At 42.1% G+C, this 23,080-nt stretch overlaps 1 long non-coding RNA gene across 1 annotated transcript; it reads right to left on the bottom strand.

Annotated features, from left to right (window-relative positions):
- Positions 1 to 236: 236 nt before the first annotated feature.
- LOC144819574 (uncharacterized) lies at positions 237 to 1,771 on the bottom strand. Its single transcript, XR_013607447.1, has 2 exons — positions 1,467 to 1,771; positions 237 to 750 (listed from the first exon to the last, which is right to left on the bottom strand). It is a non-coding gene; the product is annotated as an uncharacterized LOC144819574 (long non-coding RNA).
- Positions 1,772 to 23,080: the final 21,309 nt, after the last annotated feature.

Here is a 23,080-nt window from a genome sequence, read left to right as displayed (position 1 = left end):
CGCAGACAGCTCAGCAAGAGGAGCAAAGAAAGCAGGTAAGATGCAGGAACAATATCATTTACCCTTTTACCTATTCCCCTCACAGGATAAATCAGACTCCACAACAGGTTTAACTAATGTCCTGCAATGCATCCTGGGAAATGTAGTCATGTGTAGATACCTCAGAGCAGTCAGCGTGCATTGCAGCAAGGGGAGCAACAGACAAGTAGCATAGGCAAATGAGAGACAGGCAAATGTGCAATAGAAGTGTATTTAATCTCATGACACAGGTGAACAACATTACTGACACAATGTCCATGTCTGTCCACAGGAGAGTCAAAGCGCAGCACAGCTGAGGTCAGAGAGAAGAGGAGGGAAGGAGCCGGACCTAGCACTTCTCACGGAGGGCAGGACCAAGAGCAGGCTGCCCCGATACCTGAGGAGGCAACTGCTGAATATCCACGTTCCCCTCTCCTATTTGGTAGTCAGGACACAGGAGCGGCAGAACTATCACCCACCCCCACATCACCATCCCCAGTGCTGGGAAGAGTCAGGAGCCATGATGTGCCCCCTCGCAGAATACTGCAAACATCATCGGAGGAGGAGGAGGTGGAGGGTGACACACAGGACAGAGGCAACACCGAGCAGCAGCCCAGTCCCAGAGTCACGCGGGCCAGTGTCCGAGGGCGACGGCCACGGGAGGTAGAGGATGTGCGGCAAGTCCAAGGTGTCTTCTGCGGACTGGAGGCCACCATGGTGAAGGTGCAGCGCCTGCAGGCAAAAGCAATGATGGGGGTTCAGAGGCACGCACGCACAACTAACAATAAACTGGAAGCAGTAGGCAAGGGCATAGGGGACATGGCAGAAGGCATACAATCCATGGCGTCAGGAATTTCAGATATCACACAGTGCATGACTGTCCTGTGTGACAAATTGGACAGGGACCATTTGGAGAGACGCAAGGCCCGTGTGGATGTGCGCCAGCAAACCAAGGCCCTGAACAGGTTTGCAACTGCTACCACTCTGCTGTGCAGACGGTCAGTCACGATGCAGGATGCCATAGTGCAGTGCTGCACCAATTTAAGTGAAGGTATGGCCAGGATGACCACTGCCATGGAGCTAGTGCTCGCGCATCAGACTGGCACTGGAGACGACACTTGTGCTGCCGAAAGCGAGGGGTCCACCAGCAGGAGTGGTGCAAGCACTCCTGTGCATGACTTACGGAGGAGTGGCAGGCGTGGGGGAAGTTTGACAGGCCAGCGTGAGGACATAGGCTCACAGCCACAGCAGCCCCGCCCTGTGGCCCGTGGCCACAAACAATGACTTTGCACTCCACCCAAGGCTGTAGTCACGGTGGTGTGAACCGTGACAACACACTCATGGAGTGTTAGTATTAGTGAGCCCAATGTGAGCTAACAATGCTGTGGCGTAGTGATTATTAAACTACTTACACAAAGTTACATTCATGCCTGTGTCTCTTTACTCACTCAGAAATATTGTTGTGTAACCTCTGCCCGTCTCAGTCTCCCATCTGTAGCTGCTGCTGCCACTGTGGCTTGGGGCTCTGCCACCTCTGGGTCGTCATCAATGTCCTCATGAAATGTGAGCTCCACCTCAGTGCCTTGCTTGGTGGCGAGATTATGCAACATTGCACAGGTCGCTATTATTTTGCAGCAGATGATTGGGGTGTACTGCCGTGCACCTCCACTCTTATGGAGGCAGCGAAACCTGCTCTTTAGGAGTCCAAATGTGCGCTCAACTACGTTTCGTGTGGATCTGTGAGCCACGTTGTATCGCCTTTCACTCCTGGTGGATGGGTTGAGGTAGGGAGTGAGCACGAAGGACCGCAGGGCATATGCACTGTCGCCTAGGGGGAGAAAGATAGACATTAATTGCAAGTACTTGAGACGTAGATCTGATGTGAGTGTCAGGGTGTGTCAATGTGATTTACCTAGCAGGTATCCATTTCCAAATTCTCCGGCAAGTAGGCGTGTGTATATTCCACTGTTCTGGAATATGTATGAATCATGGGTACTTCCGGGGAACTTGGCTACGATGTCAGTGATGAGGTTACCTGCATTACATATGACCTGGACGTTGATGGAGTGCGTCGATTTGCGATTCCTGTATATGTGCTCTGTGGCTGCAGGTGGACAGAGTGGGACGTGGGTGCCATCGATGCAGCCGATCACGTGAGGGAAGTGTGCCAGTTGATAAAAGTCAGTCTTGGTTTTGGCTAAATCTGCCGGTGTAACAGGGAATTTAATATAATGCCCCATCCTCTGCATCATGGCGTCAAGAAACCTCCTGAAGAAGCGGGACAGGCAGCCCTGGGACACGCCACCCACTACAGCTATCACACTCTGGTAGCTCCCTGAGGCCAGCAGGTGTAAGCTACATAGCACCTGGACATGAGGTGGGATGGCATGGGCCCTGGGTGTTGGGTGGTCCAGGAGAGGGTGTAGGTCCCTGATCAATTGCTTGATGGTGTCTGGGTGTAGCCTGTACCTCTGCAGTATTTCAGGCTCTGTCAGTTGGAACAGTGTTATCCTCTGCCTGTACACTTGTTCCTCCCTTAGCCATTCTCTCTGTCCTGCTGCCTGTAGTCTCTGCCGTCTTGCTATGATGTAGAAAGCCGCCATCATGGGTCCTGAGGTGCATTTTGGGACTTTTTTTATAGCCCTCCCTTGGTTACCACCTGCTTTCAATGCATGGTAAATACCGACTTAAAAATACCGTTTTTCGGCAGAATCGGTATTTTTGGGCTTACCTACATCTCCAAGGCTTATTTTACCGTTTCTGATTTACCGAGTCGGAAAATACGAACTCGGTATTTATGTATACGGTAGATTCCGACACGGTAATTTTACCGGGTCATTCTTACCGAGTCGGTATGTTTCCGACTCGGATTTTAAGAACATCGGTATTTTCCGGCCTCCTACATCTCATTTCCTCGGTAACGGCCGATTTTACCGGTTTTCGGCCGTTACCACCCGGTAAAAGCCTACCTACATCTGGCCCTAAGTCTTTATTATTTTCCTCAAAAAAGTGTTCCTTGTCTTACTAGGACTTTCTTTCTCTTTGTTAACACATTCCTGTTTATGCAAATCTTGTTTATGACTTCTCTTCAAATACACACCTTTCTTTCGTTGTTTCCGCTTCTGAAACCTAGTAGTACAAAAGGGGGTGGTGATGGACGGAGCATCTGAATCAATCAAACACTCACACCCAGTCAAAAGATCTGGGTTTAATCCATTACCGTTCTTTAGCCCACTCTGCCACCCCAGTTCAGACATGGCTATATGCAAATCAGTCTGACCCTGTGCCTCATGGGAACAGTCCAGCCCGAACTGCCAAGCCATGTCTTCCCTGGACCGGAAACAAGCTTCCGAGGACCGGTTTCTGGCATTCCAGCCGTCTTCAGCCCGGCTTGCTTGAATCCAGTGGAAAAGTGAGCAAGGGACTCACGTCTGAGCATACCCTGCCACACTTATGGCGGCCAAAAGCGGTACAAAGGGGGTGGTGATGGACGGAGCATCTGAATCAATCAAACACTCACACCCAGTCAAAAGATCTGGGTTTAATCCATCACCGTTCTTTAGCCCACTCTGCCACCCCAGTTCAGACATGGCTATATGCAAATCAGTCTGTACCTGTGCCTCATGGGAACAGTCCAGCCTGAACTGCCAAGCCATGTCTTCCCTGGACCGGAAACAAGCATCCAAGGACCGGTTTCTGGCATTCCAGCCGTCTTCAGCCCGGCTTGCTTGAATCCAGTGGCAAAGTGAGCAAGGGGCTCACGGCTGAGCATACCCTGCCACACTTATGGCGGCCAAAAGCGGTACAAAAGGGGGTGGTGATGGACGGAGCATCTGAATCAATCAAACACACACCCAGTCAAAAGATCTGGGTTTAATCCATCACCGTTCTGTAGCCCACTCTGCCACCCCTGTTCAGACATGGTTATATGCAAATCAGTCTGACCCTGTGCCTCATGGGAACAGTCCAGCCCGAACTGCCAAGCCATGTATTCCCTGGACCGGAAACAAGCTTCTGAGGACCGGTTTCTGGCATTCCAGCCATCTTCAGCCCAGCTTGCTTGAATCCAGTGGCAAAGTGAGCAAGGGACTCACGTCTGAGCATACCCTGCCACACTTATGGCGGCCAAAAGCGGTACAAAAGGGGGTGGTGATGGACGGAGCATCTGAATCAATCAAACACTCACACCCAGTCAAAAGATCTGGGTTTAATCGATCACCGTCCTTTAGCCCACTCTGCGACCCCAGTTCAGACATGGCTATATGCAAATCAGTCTGACCCTGTGCCTCATGGGACGATCATTTTAACACAGTCCTTGATAATATGGCCCATAAATCCTTATTGTGCACACATGGACAGTGTGATATTACACAAAAAAAATCAGACCATGTATTTTACCATTTACTACTAAAAAACGTTTAACGGACTATACATATTCCATATATATAATTACTACATATCAGTGAACAACACTGACTCATTTTCCAAATACATATGCATTTTGCTACATTATTTCTGCCACTATTACATAAAAAAAACTAACACAATAAAACAACAAAGACGCACAAGGAGCTTCTAAATATGCCCAGACTATATACAGAGGGAGAGAAACGAGAAACGAGACAGAAGAGGGAGTATAAAAAAAATGAAATAAGAAGAAAATGAAGAAACAGAAACAATAAGACAAGAGAAAAGAAAATATATACACAAAGAACGACAATATCAGCACAGAGTACAATATAAGAAAAAGACACTAGTACCGAGACAGAGAAAGAGGAGAGAGAGAACACTAAAAACAGAGGCTACAAATTATTGAAAAAAGGGACAAATATAGGGGCATATTATCAAGGACCGGTGTTAAAATTATCGCCATTTTATCGGCAGGAAAAATGCTGATAAAACGGTGATAATGGGCTTCATCAGCCGCGGCCCATGGAGGGAGTTGCGATGGGGCAGGCAGGCGAGGCGGGGGAGGGGCAGGGTCCGGGGTGATAAACAATGGAATCTGTATGATTGCAGGTAAGTAAACAATTAAATTAATAAAATGAAAGGGCATATTATCATGGACCGGTGTTAAAATTATCGCCGTTTCATCGGCAGGAAACTGACAATAAAACGGCGATAATTGGCTTCATAATATGCCCTTGTTAATTCCCATAGAAGCCCGTGTTCTGGTGAGAACATGCGCTTCAATGGGAATTAACAAGGGCGTATTATCAAGCCCACTGTCGCCGTTTTATCGGCAGTCTCCTGCCGATAAAACGGCGATAATTTTAACACCGGTCCTTGATAATATGCCCAGCGCGCCCTGCATAGCAAAATGCGATGCAGGGCACGGAATGAAGGGGCATATTATCAACAAAAGGCGATACATTATCGCCACTTTTATCGGCAGGAAACTGCAGAAAAAGCGGCGATAATGGGCTTGATAATAGGCCCTTGTAAATTCCCATAGCAGCCCAGGGTCTGGTGTTAACCTGGGCTTCTATGGGAATTCACAACGGCATATTATCAAGCCCATTATCGCCGCTTTATCGGCAGTTTCCTGCCGATAAAAGCGGCGATAATCTATCGCCTTTTGTTCATAATATGGCCCGAAATAAGGGGCATATTATCAACAAAAGGCGATATATTATCTTCGCTTTTATCGTCAGGAAACTGCCGATAAAGCGGCGATAATGGGCTTGATAATAGGCCCTTGTAAATTCCCATAGCAGCCCAGGTTCTGGTGCTAACCTGGGCTGCTATGGAAATTCATAAGTGCATATTATCAAGCCCATTATCGCCGTTTTATCGGCAGTTTCCTGCCGATAAAAGCGGCGATAATCTATCGCCTTTTCTTGATAATATGGCCCTTCGTTTTATTAATTTAATTGTTTACTTACCTGCAATCCTCCAGATTCCGTTGTTTATCACCCCCCACCCTGCCCCTCCCCCGCCCCGCCTGTCCCACCGCAACTCCCTCCACGGGCTGCATCTGGGCTTGATAATACGCCCTTGTTAATTCCCATAGAAGCCCATATTAACCCCAGAACATGAGCTTCGATGGGAATTAACAAGGACATATTATCAAGCCCATTTTTGCCGTTTTATCGGCAGTTTCCTGCCCATAATAAGTCGATGATTTTAACACCGGTCCTTGAAAATATGCCCGTCAGTGCCATATTATCAGTAATGGCCGATAAATTACCGCCGCTTTTATCGGTGGGACACTACCGCTAAAGCGGCGATAATGGTCTCGATAATATATCCTTGTGAATTCCCATAGAAGCCCAGGTTAACACCATAACCTGAGCTTCTATGGGAATTCACAAGGATATATTATCAAGACCATTATCACCGCTTTACCTGCAGTTTCCTGCCGATAAAACCAGTGATAATGTATCGCCCTTTATTGATAATATGGCCCATAATCCCTTAATGTACAGAGACGCACAAACTGATAGTAAACAAAAAAAATAACAGCATGCATTATAGCAAAACACATTTACTACTTTAAAACGTTTAACAACGGACGAATATATGGGCATAATATCAAGACAGGCGATAACATTATCGCCACTTTATCGGCAGTTTTCTACCCATAAAGCGGCAATAATATTATCGCCTGTCTTGATATACCCCATAATCTCTAATGTACAAAGATGCACCGCAAGCACTCCCATGCAATTTATCAACTCACCTTTCAAATTGATTTGTAGATTAAGAAGAATACCACTCACACAGTGGATATTCTTATACAGAATCTCTCTAGTTCCGTGTTTGCAGCAGAACCGTTAAATGGAAAATGTTCCCTCTCATTTTACACATACATACAGTAGCGGTCGGCAGTAGGTGTTTCTGTAGGGCGGTGACGTGGGCAGGGGGAGGGGCAGGGTGGGGGGTAGTAATGTATGGATTACGGAGTTTTACAGGTAAGTAAACATTTAAATAAATAAAACGAATTTCGTTGCGCGCACTGCATCACATTAGACTATGCATAAGCACTTACTTATGAGTACCAATACAGCAAAAAGGTCTCATTACAAGCAACAAAGATATAAACACATCAACTTGATAAATATCTGTAAAAGTTTTCTTTTTAATTAATTTTTCTTTCTTATGTACGCTTATGGAACAACTTTCAAAATTCACACTGAATGCGCACAATAAATATACCGTAAAAAAAAATAGCTTACATCAGTCATTATTTACAATCACTGGACACCCCATCCACCAAGCCTCAAATATAACGTTCAAGACCTTAGGTAGAGCCCCAAATCTACCACGGTACCAGCCGGCACCCTGCATAATTCGGGAGCCGGAATTGCTTTTGGTCAGAGAAACTACCTTACATACTGCTCTCTCAGACGAAAAACAATCGGATTTCTTACTTCAAAGAGAACTCTCGCCCAACCATAGTAAACAACAGACTCCCACGAATAGACACCCTATAACACTACAAGAGCCGACCCTCGGAGACGGTGCTCCCCAGGGCCATCAAAGGCTCAACAAAGGCCATCAAAGATTTTGAACTTGGACATCATTGAAAATCCCCCTAAGCAGTCCTACGGAATCAGGAACTCGTATAGCAAATAGCACTTTTCCGATCAATCTACACACTCAATCTACACACATATAGAAATAAATAAAAAATCACATTTATTCCCACATTAAATTCAAAACGAAACACACATTTATATTGCTTTAACTTTTGCACCCTTTCCAACTGACAAAACTTTCAACCCTTCCTCCCTTCCACAACCTGCCAGTTACCATAGAAACACTTCAGGGAACACCTAACTCAGCACACCGGTGAAAAGTTCATAATACATTGTTGCAAATTAAAACAGCACTTGAGAATATACCATCTTATTTTATGTAACGTTCTTTGCTAACACTTATTCTTAACCAATAAAAATAAGCCTTTTAAAACATAGAAACATTCACCGTAGCTTAGTGCAGAATGTTCTCAAACAAATAATCAATCCTTTTCTTTTTTCAAAACTGCATCTTGTCCACCATTTTAGAAAAAATCTCACTTTTCAAACTGCTACTTCATTTACAGAGACCTTCAGAGTGCATCCAGACCTCTCTTCAAGATGCTTACTGTGTGGATTGTGGGACACAGCTGTATTTTCTGGAGTCAAAGGTGCGCAGAACGGAAAGGAATTCACAAAGACCTACATTTACCAAATGTAGACATTAAATGGATTGGACAGAGACGGTTAAAGTGGCACCAATTGATTCCATTGGTGAAATCCTTCTTGCATCTCCAACACCATGACCTCATAATTGTGCACGGTGGTGGCAATGACCTAGGCACTTTTACAGGGGTAGGTCTGGAAATGCTTATGAAGGACACCTTTGCACAATTGATGACACTGTTCCCCAAAACTGCATTTGTATATTCTAATAAATGCCAAAGGCAGAAATGGAACTGGTCCAACCACTATTGTCAACGGATTGAAAAAGCTAGGAAACATGTGAATAAATCTGTTTCTGCCTTTCTCCAAGACTATCGAATGGGGTCCATTTATAACAACAATCTGCGTTATAATATGCATGACATCTGTAGGAGAGACGGTGTACATTTTACAGATGAGGGGAACAGAGTCTTCCTCATAAACTTAAGACTCTGCATCGGTACTTACTTGTAGGTACTAAAATCTCCCAATAAACACAACGGCGCTTTTTAGAGCCACACAACACATAAACAAATACACTTCATAAATATCTAAAATTGTTTTTATTTTTCTTGCTTAGGTACGCTTACAGGACCACTTCCAATATTCCAGCTGTACGTCGTCCATAGGTGCTTGGTATGCGTACGATAAACCTACCATGAAGAAAAATAGCCTTTATCACTAATTTTCTATAATTCCCAAGGACCCCATCCCCGGGGCTCAAATCACAGTTGCGGACCGTGGGAACAGCCGCAAGGCCTCCATGATCCCAGCCAGCTCCTCACTTCCTGTGGGAGCCGGAATTGCTATTCCTCACAGAGAGCAGCTCACATGCTTTCATTCTAATTTCAAACATGATTTCAACAGTTTGTTATACATTTTATAAAATAATATAGTACTGCACGCTAAAGCAGAAAAGTCAGCACAATTATGATAGAATGCAAAATAGAAAAAATATATATATACTTCTACACTCAACAAACTCGTAACCAGAGTACACATTGTAATAAAAAAAACACCCTACCACAACTAGTTTTTCAAACGCATTGTACAATAAAATACGTCACAAAGTAGGTTACATACATGTTGACTCTATAACGTCACATAGAAAAAAGAAAGCCACTCTTACGCTACCAGGAAAACACAACAAAAGTACAAGGCCCAAACTTCCATTGTAGTGAATTCTTAGTTGCAGGTCTCGTTGTCAAGATCGACACACACACTCCCTCATGGCTGGTATACACCCACACCACACCCATTCAGCGCATCAGTCACTACACACGTGACCCTATCTATAAAAAAGACGGAGCGCACGTGTTGTACGCCATTTTAGAGTTGTTCCCAAAGCACCGAACAAAGGGCCCACTACTACAAGAACCTGCGATGATGATGATGATGGGAGCACGAGTATGTCGTGAGTCATAGAGGTATCAAAACTCAGCAACACGTATGAGACTTCTTTGTTGGAGATCGTGACTACATCATGAAGAAACTCTTTCCACAAAAGGTGAGCAGTGACACTTGAGTACGCATCAGAAGGACTCAAAGGGTTGTAGCTGACTACATACAAACATGCGACTTAATATTTTAGACAAACGCACTCCTATATAATGTATTAATTTACATATTTTTTTTTCCCAATAGCAGTAACGGTTTTATAATCGCTGAAATGTCCGGAATATATTCACAACACAAACAGACATATTATCAAGGACCGGTGTTCAAATTATCGCCGTTTTATCGGCAGGAAACTGCCGATAAACTGCCGATAATGGGCTTGATAATATGCCCCTGTGAATTCCCATAGCACCCCAGGTTCTTGTGTTAACATGGGCTGCTATAGGAATTCACAAGGACGTACTAACAAGCCCTTTAGAGCCGCTTTATCTGGAGTTTCCTGCCGATAAAAGTGGCGATAACAGCCTTGGCCGGTAGTGGGAGTACCGGCCGGGCGGTGACATGGGGAAGGGGAGGGGCAGGGTAGGGGGTAGTAATGTATGAAATACGGACTTAAGTAAACATAAAAATAAATAAAACGAATTACGTTGCTTGCACTGCATCGCATTTGGGGATGCAGTGCATGCAACGAAATTCGTTTTATTTATTTTTATGCTTACTTACCTGTTAAAGTCCGGATTCCATACATTACTACCCCCCACCCTGCCCCTCCCCACGTCATCGCCCGGCCGGTACTCCCACTACCGGCCGCGGCTGGAGCTGCAACAGTCTAAGTACGGAATATTAAGAACCCACATTAAAATTCACTTTTGACAGTAGTTTTGCAACTCAGTTTACAATGACTAATCAAAATGTCCTTTTGTTTCCTTCACCAAACATCCTTCAGAAGCAACAACGGCCTATCGAGCAACAGCAATGGAATTGTCTGCAACGTATTGAATATACTTCGACGTATAGAAGCAGAGTTCAAGTCGAGTGGTGAACTCCGGTGGCCACACTGTTTATACAAGGTAAGCACAGCAGCCTACATATACAATGCCTTTATAGCAATGCATTAGACATTAGTCGGCATATTTACAATGCCGTTATGCCACTTTTGCGTCAGTAACACAGTAGGCACTTCCATATAGACTCCACTTGAACGCGGCACTATAACAAGTGAAATGTAACAGGTACACTGCACTCGTAAAACTGTAGTGTTACCTTTATTTGTGAAAGGAGAGAGGGCCATATTATCAAGCCTTGACGACAAAATTATCACCACTTTATCGGCAGGAAAGTACTGCTAAAGTGGTGATAATGGGTTTGATAATATGCTCTATGGAATTCCAATCGAATGTGAAGGACATCTAACATGAGTGTCGATTGGAATTCCATGGAGCATATTATCAAACCCATTATCGCCACTTTAGCGGCACTTTCCTGCCGATAAAGTGGCGATAATTTTGTTGCCCAGGCTTGATAATATGGCCCACAGTGCGTAGTGTACAGCAGCTTCTCTGTAAAATCTATAATTACCTCCGAGCAGTGACAACAGATACGTTACAACAGTCTGACAAACAGATCCACAACCTTATTACGCCAATTTTGAGTCACTTTTAACATGGGTAAAGTGACGCAAGGAGCTTGTAAATCTACGTCTGACTTTTCAAGAAAAAATCTCAACTCCAGACTCTGCGACACAGTTTTAATGTTGTTTTCTCTCTCTTTCTTTCTATCACTCTCTGTGACATTATTTCTTTTTCTCTCTTACACTTATAGACACTGCTGTCTGCTTGCATGTGTAGAAGAATTGTTGAAAATAAGTTGTGAATTCAACTGCCTGAAGTATTTGGCCGCAGTGTTTATATAACGGTAAGCACAGAGGCCTAGATCTAGAAAGCCTTCATAGCAATGCATTAGAAATAAGTCAGCATTACAATCCGTTATGCCACTTTTACGTCAGTAACGCAGTAGACAATTCCATATAGACACCACTTGAATGCAGCACTATAACAAGTGAAATGTACCAGGTACACTGCGTTCGTAAAACTGTAGTGTTACCTTTATTTGTGGAAGGAGAGACTGCGTAGTGTACAGCAGCTTCTCTGTAAAATCTATAATTAGCTCCAAGCAGTGACAACAGATAGCTTACAACAGTCTGACAAACAGATCCACAACCATATTACGCCACTTTTGAGTCACTTTTAACGTGGGTAAAGTCAGTGACGCAAGGACCTTGTAAATCTACGTCTGACTTTTGAAGAAAAAAACTCAACTCCACACTCTGCGACACAGTTTTAATGTTGTTTTCTCTCTCTTTCTCTCTCTCACTCTCTGTGACATCATTTCTCTTTCTCTCTTAAACTTATAGACACTGCTGTCTGCTTGGATGTGTACAAGAATTACTGAAAAGAAGTTCTGAATTCAACTAGCCGAAGTGTTTGTCCACAGTGTTTATACAACGGTAAGTACAGCAGCCTACAAATACAATGCCTTCATAGCAATGCATTAGAAATAAGTCGGCATATTTAAAATTCCGTTATGCCACTTTTGCGTCAGTAACGCAGTAGGCACTTCCATATAGACACCACTTGAACGCGGCACTATAACAGAACTGAAATGTACGCGGCACACTGCACAGTTAAAAACGTAGAGTTACCAAGACTTGAAATGCTTCAGCTCATTTACTCACATCTACATAATTCTAAACTCTAATTTTCTTTTTTGTTTTGCAGATTACCAATCGGACATCTTTTGGAGTCTATTTAACAATTTGTTTATAATATTGTTTGTTGTTAAAGTTATTTTTCTACTTGCTTCTAATTTAGGTATAATTGAGTTTCGTTTACATTTATTGTTTTAATAAAAGTTAATTAAAAAAAAACTAAACACTTCTTTTATTTTTTGGGGGGGTATGGCGGTCCACAATAAAAATAATGTTGAAATACTATAGTAAGATATTCAAGACTAGGATTGAAAACTACTCAGTTCTATTTCCTCTGGATAGACTACAATTTAGAAAAGAAATCAAAATAATACAAAAATATGTGTACCACATTTACAAACCTCTTGCAACATTTTCCCATGCAAACTTACCCCCCTACAAAATTAAATGTGTGGGCCTCAATCACACCCCTCAAACCACGGAAATAATAACCCCACAAATATTTCTATATTGTATGAGGAGCTGCGTGGCCCTCCGCCTACTACCCTGGAGTCCACAACGCCCAGACCCGGTTCCTGCAGTGTCCTGGGGGGAAACATCCATTACAACGCAGTCATAACCACGCGTGATCGTCACCACGAAGCCATTAGCACGCATATGGTTTTACCACGCATGCCTTTACCACGCATGCTTTTACAACTACTATCCATTTACCACGCATGATAAACGCATAATCTTAATATTATCTTTGTGTTGACAAACACGCGTTGTAATCGCTGTGCCTTACGTCCTTCAAATTAGTTTTTAGGTATACGTGTGACCAAGTCTGATAACATCAGAGGTTAAGGACAAACACCGTGGTGTCTCTAGCACGAAATGTCATCAATCACAGAGAAAATAGAAGGACGGTAAAATGAAAGTAACAGATATAATACAAATAACGGTGAAAAACTACTAAAATGGCAGTGGACGGAGTACGTAATCAATGTTTGGCGCCTTGGCACTACGTTTCAAATAAATATAGATAAAATATGATTATTAATATATTACAAAAGTACAGCAGCGGATGACACACAGACACAACCCGGGAAAAGAAAGCGAAAAATTTACCACCTGAAATAGAAACGAGGCTGCACATGTGTAGAGTACATCTGCCTTTAGATTGCGCTCTAGGTGCGCAGCTTGTTTTATATGAATGTAGACTTTTTAGCTTGTTTACACTCAAGTTTGTGGGTGCTCTCGAGGTGACGTCTTCCGCCGGGTGGCGTCTAATGAACAATGGAACAGAACGTGCCTGTAATGAAACATTATCGGCATCCCTCCGAGGCACACGCGCATCTCCTCTTGAAAGGATTCTACTTCCAAGATCAAATTTACTGTTTCATAAAGTTTTTATTAGTTCATTTGTTTTTCCACGTTAAATTATTTTTAGCAAATTTCATTCTTTGATAAGGTTTTTCAATGGATATGATTGCTATTCATCCTCCTATGCATTTCGGGTATGAAATACCCTTCCTCAGGGAGAGGCACTAAAATTCAAAAACCATACAAAAACGAAAATCAGTATATCATGCAAGTCTAACAATAAATGAAAAATGCACATGTCTTAAACAGTGCTTTCTATCACCAAATAAAGTGTGTGTTGTACCCAACCATTATCCTAAAGCCAAGAGTAAAAACCTTACTCACATGAGTCCCTTTAAGCAGCGTGCTCTGCCTGCAAATGTCAACAAAAGGTACCGTGGGTTAACGCACCCGCCTACACATAAAACTTTACAACGCTATGCTCAAGCTAAACGCTGCATCACCACTACTGACCTTCAAACATACATATCAACTATTTGTAGGTAATCCAATTCTAACGACCCGCTCCTTCAGCCTCCAAGCGTTCAGGGCGCTCTAACCGCGCTTCCATGTTTAAGTTTGAAGTCTATTCCAATTGGACCACCTGGCGGTCACCTGATCTATAGCCATAAACAACAGACTCCTATCGGGAATTCTCAAAGAGTTACTGTATCTCCTTATTTCCACAAAGTGATTCATAAAAAAGGCTCCTATTACGTCAATCTGCGTGCGTTCTTACCCAATGATCTATAAAAACATAAATCAAGTGAAAAAGTAAAATAAAGGTGTAAAAAGGGAGGGTGGCTATGAATAGACAGTGAAAATGACATGCAATGGTGTTAGCACTCATATTAAAGAGGCACGACATGCAAATTCAAATGACTGGTTACAATTGTACAGGTATTAACAGAGTCACGTCAGGAAATAATGCAACCTGCTGGCTTGCTTAGTCCTATTTACCATGATGATTATAGGTAACATGCTAACTCAGTTTGATCATTAAACCCGTTGTGCTTACTCGAGCATAGTCTCTGGATCCAGACATTTTCTCATTGAAGCAGGTATCTGTTATTGTCTCTTCCTTCCTGCTTTTCCACACATTCCAAAATGAGGAATTTCAATTGGGAAATGTTATTATGAGCTTCCAAAAAGTGCATTGCAATGGATGACTTGGTGTTGTGAGTCCGAATGTTGGATTTATGTTCTGTGAGTCTGATTTTAATCCTCCTTTCTGTTTTTCCCACATATGTTTTACCACATGGGCATTTTAATAAGTAAATCACGTTTGACGTGTCGCAAGTGGCTGTGACTTTTAGTTTGATCTTGTGACCTTTCATGGGGTGGTTTATGACATTTCCTATAATTATATTGTTGCAATTCCCGCAATTCATACAAGGTTTTGTCCCCTTGTATGTTTCTTTTGTCTTTTGCTTGCGTTTCAAAATTTCACCAATGTTGTTTCCACAAGTGTAAGCGAAGAGAGGTGGTTCCTTAAAGATATTGTGGAAATCCACTTCCAATTCTAGAAGTTGCCAATGTCGTAGAACACTTTTTTTGAATTCCTTACTTAAGGTTGAAAATTTGGACACTGCCACTATTCTATTTTCTGTGCTTTTCATGTGTGCTTTCAACAGATCAGTACGATTGATATCTTGTACCCTTCTCTTTGCTTTTATGATGGTTTCCTGTGGATAACCTCTCGTTGAGACCCTCGGTCCCATTTCATCTATTCTCTGGGATGCTTTGATTTCATCAGAGGTTATGCGTTTCACTCTTGGCATTTGTGAGAAAGGTAAATGCTGTTTCAAAGACATCTGATGAAAAATTGAAAAATGTAGAGTATTGTTCCTATCAGTGGACTTTCGATAGATGTCTGTTTCAAAACCCCTTTCTGTGATGGTGACTTCTACATCAAGAAACATGATTTTTTTCTCTGATATTTCCCATGTGAATTGTATGCAGTTATCGGCTCTATTGAGTTCCATTAGTGCTGATTGCAATTTTTCTTTCGTGTTTTTCCAGACTATGAACATATCATCGATATATCTGATGATCAATTTTGAGTTTTCACGCCACTCATCTTTGAATAGGATGTTTTGATTTTCGTATTGCATCATGAAAATGTTAGCGAACGCCTGCGCAGCCGAATTGCCCATGGACATGCCTACGAGCTGCTGGTACCAAGTGTTATCATATTTGAAGTAACTATGATAGAGTGTGAACAACATCAACTCCATGAGGAATGTTTTCATCTGGATTTCCAGTTCGGTGTTTAAAATGGCCTGTTCCACGGCTTCAATACCCAATGAGTGGGGGATTGAGGTGTATAGCGAAGTGACGTCCGCTGTACATAAGATTAATGTTTCTTCTGGTTTGATTTCAACTGCTTGAAGTTTGAGGAGGAAATCAGTAGTGTCTTTTATGTACGTTGTCATCTTTTTAACAGTTGGTTGTAAATATTTGTCAAGTAGTTGACCTAGAGGTTCGTGCAGACTCCCACAGCTGGAAACAATTGGTCGTAGCGGAGGATCGTACACATTTTTATGTATTTTTGGCATCATATATAGTGTTGGACTTTTTGTATGATCTTTCAATAGAAATTTCTTTGTTTTTTCATTGATGGTACCCATTTCGACTGCCTTTTCCACCATCGTTCTTAAAATGTTCATGTGTTCCATGGTAGCATTTGCTTCCAACTTTAGATATGTATTATCATCTGAAATATGTTCCAAGACTTTGTGTGTGTACATGTCCTTGTTCATTATAACCAAGGCTCCTCCTTTGTCCGCTTTCACACATATCATGGCATCGTTGATGGCCAATTTTTTTAAAGTGTCTAAATCCTTCTGTGTGATATTCTTTTTTGTCTTTCGTTTTGGGTTAATTCTTGATAGATCTTGTTTAACAAGTTTTTCAAACAGGTCAATTGTTTTGTGGCTTACCGGTGCTTGAAAAGTACTGCTGGGTCTGAGCCCCATTAATTGATCTGGTTCTCCTGTGTCTGATTTAGGTAAAACATTATCGAAGAAATGCCTCAATTTTAGTTTCCTCATGAGTTTTCAAAAACTCACTTCAAGTTCCAATTGATCCGAACTGGTCGTTGGTACGTACAATGTTCCCTTTTGGAGTAGTTCTATCTCATAGTTAGATAACCTTTGATCCGATATGTTTATAACTAACTGATTTAGGTCGGAGGTTTCTTTTTGTTCTTGGGTGTCGTTGTGCTCCTTGTGTTGGGATGTTCTTTGTCCTTTTCCTTTGCCCCTCCTGGGTCTCCTAGGGGTGGCTGGCCTTGATCTAAAAAAGGAATTGTAGTTGCGGTTTCCAGGCTACTGGTTGGTTCTTGTGATCTTGGTGTAGGTGGAACTCTTCCGGGTTGCATGCGTTGAGTTGTGTCACTGTCTGAGGAAGACGTGTTCGTTTGCTGTGTGTATGGGCGACTTCTCCTCTTCTGGGCGTACACTTCGGCCCAGGTATAAACTTCACCGAGTTTATAATCAAGGGTATCCCTCTTAAATTTTCGAATTTTTCTATCGTTGATTTCACAAGAGTGTTTAGTTATTTGGTTATTAATATCCTCTAACACCTTTGCCCAATCTTCCTCTGGCACCATGCTTGAGAGATTTGAAGAAATTTCATCAATTTCCGTTGTTAGTTCCTCTAGGATTCCTGATAATTCTTCGATGAATAATAAAATAAGGTCTAAAGAACATTTATTTAGGATCGCATACCACTTCTCCTGGAATCGTGTTGAGTTTTTACAAAGTGAAGGTATCTAGGCGATCCGTAGGCCTCTGGGAATTCTCTGAGCCCGTGATACTTTATTAAAGTGCTTGCATGAAGTTTTTGATTTATTTGTCTTTTAGATAAGTAGATGAGTTGTTTGATGTTTTGCTCCTTATTGTGCGCTGTTGGTGCCTGTACAATCTCCTCCTGTATCAATGCATACCTTCTAGTGGCTTCATCCTCTTTGAATGCAAAAGTATTGGCCCTGGCCTCTGTGGAAATGTTATAAACCACCCCATGAAAGGTCACAAGATCAAACTAAAATTCACAGCCACTTGGGACACGTCAAACGTGATTTACTTACTAAAATGCCCATGTGGTAAAACAAATGTGGGAAAAACAGAAAGGAGGATTAAAACCAGACTCACAGAATATAAATCCAACATTCGGACTCACAACACCAAGTCATCCATTGCAATGCCCTTTTTGGAAGCTCATCATAACATTTCCCAATTGAAATTCCTCATTTTGGAATGTGTGGAAAAGCAGGAAGGAAGAGACAATAACAGATACCTGCTTCAACGAGAAAATGTCTGGATCCAGAGACTATGCTCGAGTAAGCTCAACGGGCTTAATGATCGAATTGAGTTAGCATGTTACCTATAATCATCATGGTAAATAGGACTAAGCAACCCAGCAGGTTGCATTATTTCCTGACGTGACTCTGTTAATACCTGTACAATTGTAACCAGTCATTTGAATTTGTATGCCGTGCCTCTTTAATATGAGAGCCAACACCATCGCATGTCATTTTCACTGTCCATTCATAGCCACCCTCCCTTTTTACACCTTTATTTTACTTTTTCACTTGATTTATGTTTTTATAGATCATTGGTTAAAACGCACGCAGATTGACGTATTAGGAGCCTTTTTTATGAATCACTTTGTGGAAATAAGGAGATACAGTAACTCTTTGAGAATTCCCGATAGGAGTCTGTTGTTTATGGCTATAGATCAGGTGACCGCCAGGTGGTCCAATTAGAATAGACTTCGAACTTAAACACGGAAGCGCGGTTAGAGCGCCCTGAACGCTTGGAGACTGAAGGAGCGGGTCGTTAGAATTGGATTACCTACAAACAGTTGATATGTATGTTTAATGGTCAGTAGTGGTGATGCAGCGTTTAGCTTGAGCATAGCGTTGTAAAGCTTTATGTGTAGGCGGGTGCGTTAACCCACGGTACCTTTTGTTGACATTTGCAGGTAGAGCACGCTGCTTAAAGGGACTCATGTGAGTAAGGTTTTTACTCTTGGCTTTGGGATAATGGTTGGGCACAACACGCACTTTATTTGGTTATAGAAAGCACTGTTTAAGACATGTGAATTTTTCATTTATTGTTAGACTTGCATGATATACTGATTTTCGTTTTTGTATGGTTTTTGAATTTTAGTGCCTCTCCCTGAGGAAGGGTATTTCATACCCGAAATGCATAGGAGGATGAATAGCAATGATATCCATTGAAAAACCTTATCAAAGAATGAAATTTGATAAAAATGATTTAATGTGGAAAAACAAATGAACTAATAAAAACTTTATGAAACAGTCAATTTGATCTTGGAAGCAGAATCCTTCAAGAGGAGATGAGCGTGTGTCTCGGAGGGATGCCGATAATGTTTCATTAAAGGCACGTTCTGTTCTAGAGTACATCTGCTACACAAAAAAAAGGAAAGTTTGAAATACTATCATAGAAATTAATAGGTACATTATCAACAAAAGGCGATACATTATTGCCGCTTTCATCGGCAGGAAACTGCAGATAAAGCGGAGATAATGGGCTTGATAATAGGCCCTTGTAATTTCCCATGGCAGCCCAGGTTAACATCACAAGGGCATATTATCAAGCCCAATATCGCCACTTCATCTGCAGTTTCCTGCTGATAAACGCAGCGATAATGTATCGCCTTTTGTTGATAATATGGCCCATTGCTCTTTTTTTGCCCAGTAAACTTAGGTGCATATTATTAGGGACCAGTGTTAAAATTATCGCCGTTTTATTGGCAGGAAAATGCCGATAAAACGGCGATAATTGATAATTCGGCCTTGTTATTTCCCATAGAAGCCCATGTTAACACCAGAATTTATTATCAAGCCCACCCTCCCAACATTAATAAAAAACCCCATACAATGCAGATACCCGGAGTTGGATGGTCATTTTATATATTACTGCCCCAGAAAGGTGCCGTTCCCCGCGACGTGTACGGGGAGAGAGGGAGGGAGAGCTCAAAACCTTTTTTTTTAAAAAAAGACCTGAGGGGTGCCGCTCCCCGAGACTGCGGGGAGTAGGACCGAAACCCCCCGAGAGGAGTGCCGTTCCCCAGTGCTCGGGGCACCTTACAAGCCCCCATTGTGCAAAAAAATTGCCCCCGTAATTTGCCTCGTCGGGACCTAATGAATAAAACGGACTTTTAGTTTTTTTCATATATTCCACCACGTACAAGTACTGCACGATTACCCTGCCATTTTTTTTTTTAAATAAAAATTGAGCCCAAAGATCCATGTACCACCCCCTTACCAAGACAATAGGGTCAGAATGTTTCTACCCTGCCCCCTTTCCTTATTTCTTGTGACTCGGCTCTCGCGACAAACAAGATGGCTGCCAACACTTCCTGGTTTGGAGTATTGATAGCCAATCAGCATGCAGCTCCTGCTCGAAATTGTACGTATTTCCATGCGCGTACGCCGTGATAGAGCCTAAACATCCATGTGCGACCCCCTGAGCAAGCCTAGAGGGTCAGAATGTTTCTAGCCTGCCCCCTTTCCTTATTTCTCAACTTTGTTTTACTGTTTTCTTGTGACTCGGTTCTACCGAGGCACAAGATGGCCACCAACACTTCCTTGTTTCGAGTGTTGACAGACAGTTGACAGCCAATCAGCATGCAGCTCGCGCTCGTAATTGAACTGATCTCAGTCCGCGTGTAGAAGTCCGTCTCTAGATATCGCTATGAATTTACTTGTAATTTTCTTAGAAACTACTGAACGGATTTACACCATTTAACAAAAAGCACAATCTGTGAATCGAACTCTACCTCTCTGCCAAATTTGGTGTAATTCCGTTCAGCCGTTCGGGCTGTAGCCCTGGCTAAAGGTCCCTATAGAAAATTGCATGGGAAAAACATGTTTTGGGACCCCCCTTTTTTCTAGGCCCCCACTTGATGAATCAACCCCAAACTTTCAGGGAAGGAGCGGAAACGAGCAGGCCATTTTCTTGGAGAACTTCCCAAAGATTCGTCCATCAGCGCCAAAGTTATTCCAAATAGAATGTTGTGGATTTCCTATGGAAGTAGGTCCTAACTATAACTACATACTGGCCAGTCCTAACTATAACTACATACCGCCAGTAGGTAAAACATTTTTTTTATATATTTATATATATGTGTATATATATATATATATATATATATATGTACAGCACGTTTCGTTTTCAAACGAAAGATAGACGGCACTCCAAGTCTCTTGTCCAAGAAAAGAATTTTATTAGGCAGACCCCCTGCCCCCACGACAAACGCGTTTCGCCACTAGGGCTTCGTCAGTGTCAACTCGATTATTGTGATAGACACCATTTTATCCCCACCTCCTCTACATCATAGAAAGAGGACTAAATCTCGCCAAATCGGCGGCCATCTTATAATATACACTATCCTGTTGAGTGTCCTTTATACAAAAATATACATGGTGGGATAAATGGTGAATAAAAGGTAAAATAAAAAGTGCTCGTGAAGTTAAAAACATTGAATTGTCCAAAATATTGATTAACAGTTCGTTTTGGTTGCGTGTACAACAATCATCCTTTAGATCACACCTAGGAAGAATACAACATATGTATTAAAATCATAGCCATTCCCCATTATTATTTAGATGTACTCATTCTTAAGAGATGCCTTCATTTACTCAAAGTTCATTTAGATTATAAGCATCAAAGTTATTTATATATACACCTTTACTGACAACCTTCCCATTTGTGTCAGTATTATGAGGATTGGGACGTTGGATAATTTAATTCTCGGTGTTCAATAACTCTCTCAATTCCTCTGTCCCTTGGTTATTAGTATATGTACAAGCAAACGAATAATATAGCCCTGTATGGGCATATATATTTTTGGACACACTAATCCCTGCTTTCCAATAGTGCCCTGTATGGGCAAATATCTGTGCACAGCTACACCACTGTTATGTTACAGAACAAAGATAATATTTATTTGTGATGCCCTATTTTATTCCAGGTGAAAAAAAAAAAAAAATATATATATATATATATATATATATATATATATATATATATCCAAGAGAAATTTCCCATGTACAAGGAAATGTTACGACAACACTCCAGAAGTTGCTGTGCTTAAGAATTTATTCGGCAGCAAAACAAACAACGCGTTTCACCAACAGGCTTGATCACGTTTGTCTAGGATACACAATCTCAGTCCTTTTACCATTAACACAATCTAAACATAGAAGAAGGACTTTCCAAAACACCCCCCAGTGCACAATAAAGAGCGGACATATTGGAGTGGTACATTACATGGTCACGATGCAGCATGGTTTTAAACGGTAAGAAAGTCCAAAGAACCAAGGTTATAAATATTTACTTGATTCCGCCATCATATCAGCCTGAAAGCCAAACATAATATTCTATTTCAAAATGTAAAAAGAACGAAAAAACCATATTTACAGATAGGTCATCTCCTACCCCCATCGTCATGTTTCTGGTGAATGCCGCCCAAGTGGGCTATTATTTACAAAAACATAAAACACGACTACTTGTTTCCACATTCCGCCCCAGTGGGCATAAAGTACTGTTCTCATATTTGCAAATGTAAATATAAACATGGTCTTTAGTTAAGTAACATCCCATCCGGATGTTGGCTCAGTCTCGATGGCAGTTATGTGCAGGACATTGGTTCAGCAGCCTCTCATGCTTGGTCTTATGGCAATGCATCACAGCGACCATTCCTCATTAATTTATCAATGGATCCTATCCAGTAATATCAACTCCACTAGTCCCAAAGTGCATAGAATCTGTGAATTAATTAAAAACAAGGTGGTATTTACAATTTAGGCGTATATAGTTTGCGGCGTTCTGCGGACATGGTGATACTGAACATGCAAAATTCATATAGGGCATTCTATGCTTCAATTATATCAGCATTACATTCCAAGCGTCAGATCATGATAGTTACTTTTCTAGGTGAACAGACAATTCTTCATGGTTATTCAACCCCTGTGGGTAAGTACACTCAAAATCAATGATCATTCTTGATTCTAGCTTTCGCAGACATGTGGTTCTGTCTCCCCCCCGTGGTCCTAGGTCTACTTTGTCCAGCACCACCATTTTGAGTAGATTTTCATTTTGATAGTGTTGCTCAAAGAAGTGCCTTGCAACTGGGTACTGCGCATTATGATTTTTTATGGCCCTCATGTGTTGGAGCACTCTCTCCTTTGCCTTCAGAGTCGTGCTCCCCACATACCACTTATTGCAGGGGCAGATTAACAAGTACACACAATACATGGTGTTGCAGGTTAGGGTTTTGCATATTGTAAAGGTTTTGCCCGTGCTAGGTACCAGGACTTCCCTGCGGTTCTCACTATTACGACACGCTTTACAGGATCTACAGCATCTGAATCCTGGTATGTCTTTAATTTTACTTGCTCCCATCACTGCATTAG

The sequence above is a fragment of the Lissotriton helveticus genome, chromosome 2_1 (genome assembly GCF_964261635.1).
Source record: "Lissotriton helveticus chromosome 2_1, aLisHel1.1, whole genome shotgun sequence".
In the NCBI taxonomy this organism is placed as follows: Eukaryota; Metazoa; Chordata; class Amphibia; order Caudata; family Salamandridae; genus Lissotriton; species Lissotriton helveticus.
The sequence above is the reverse complement of the archived record's forward strand: the minus strand, read 5'-3'. Positions and strand labels throughout refer to the sequence as shown.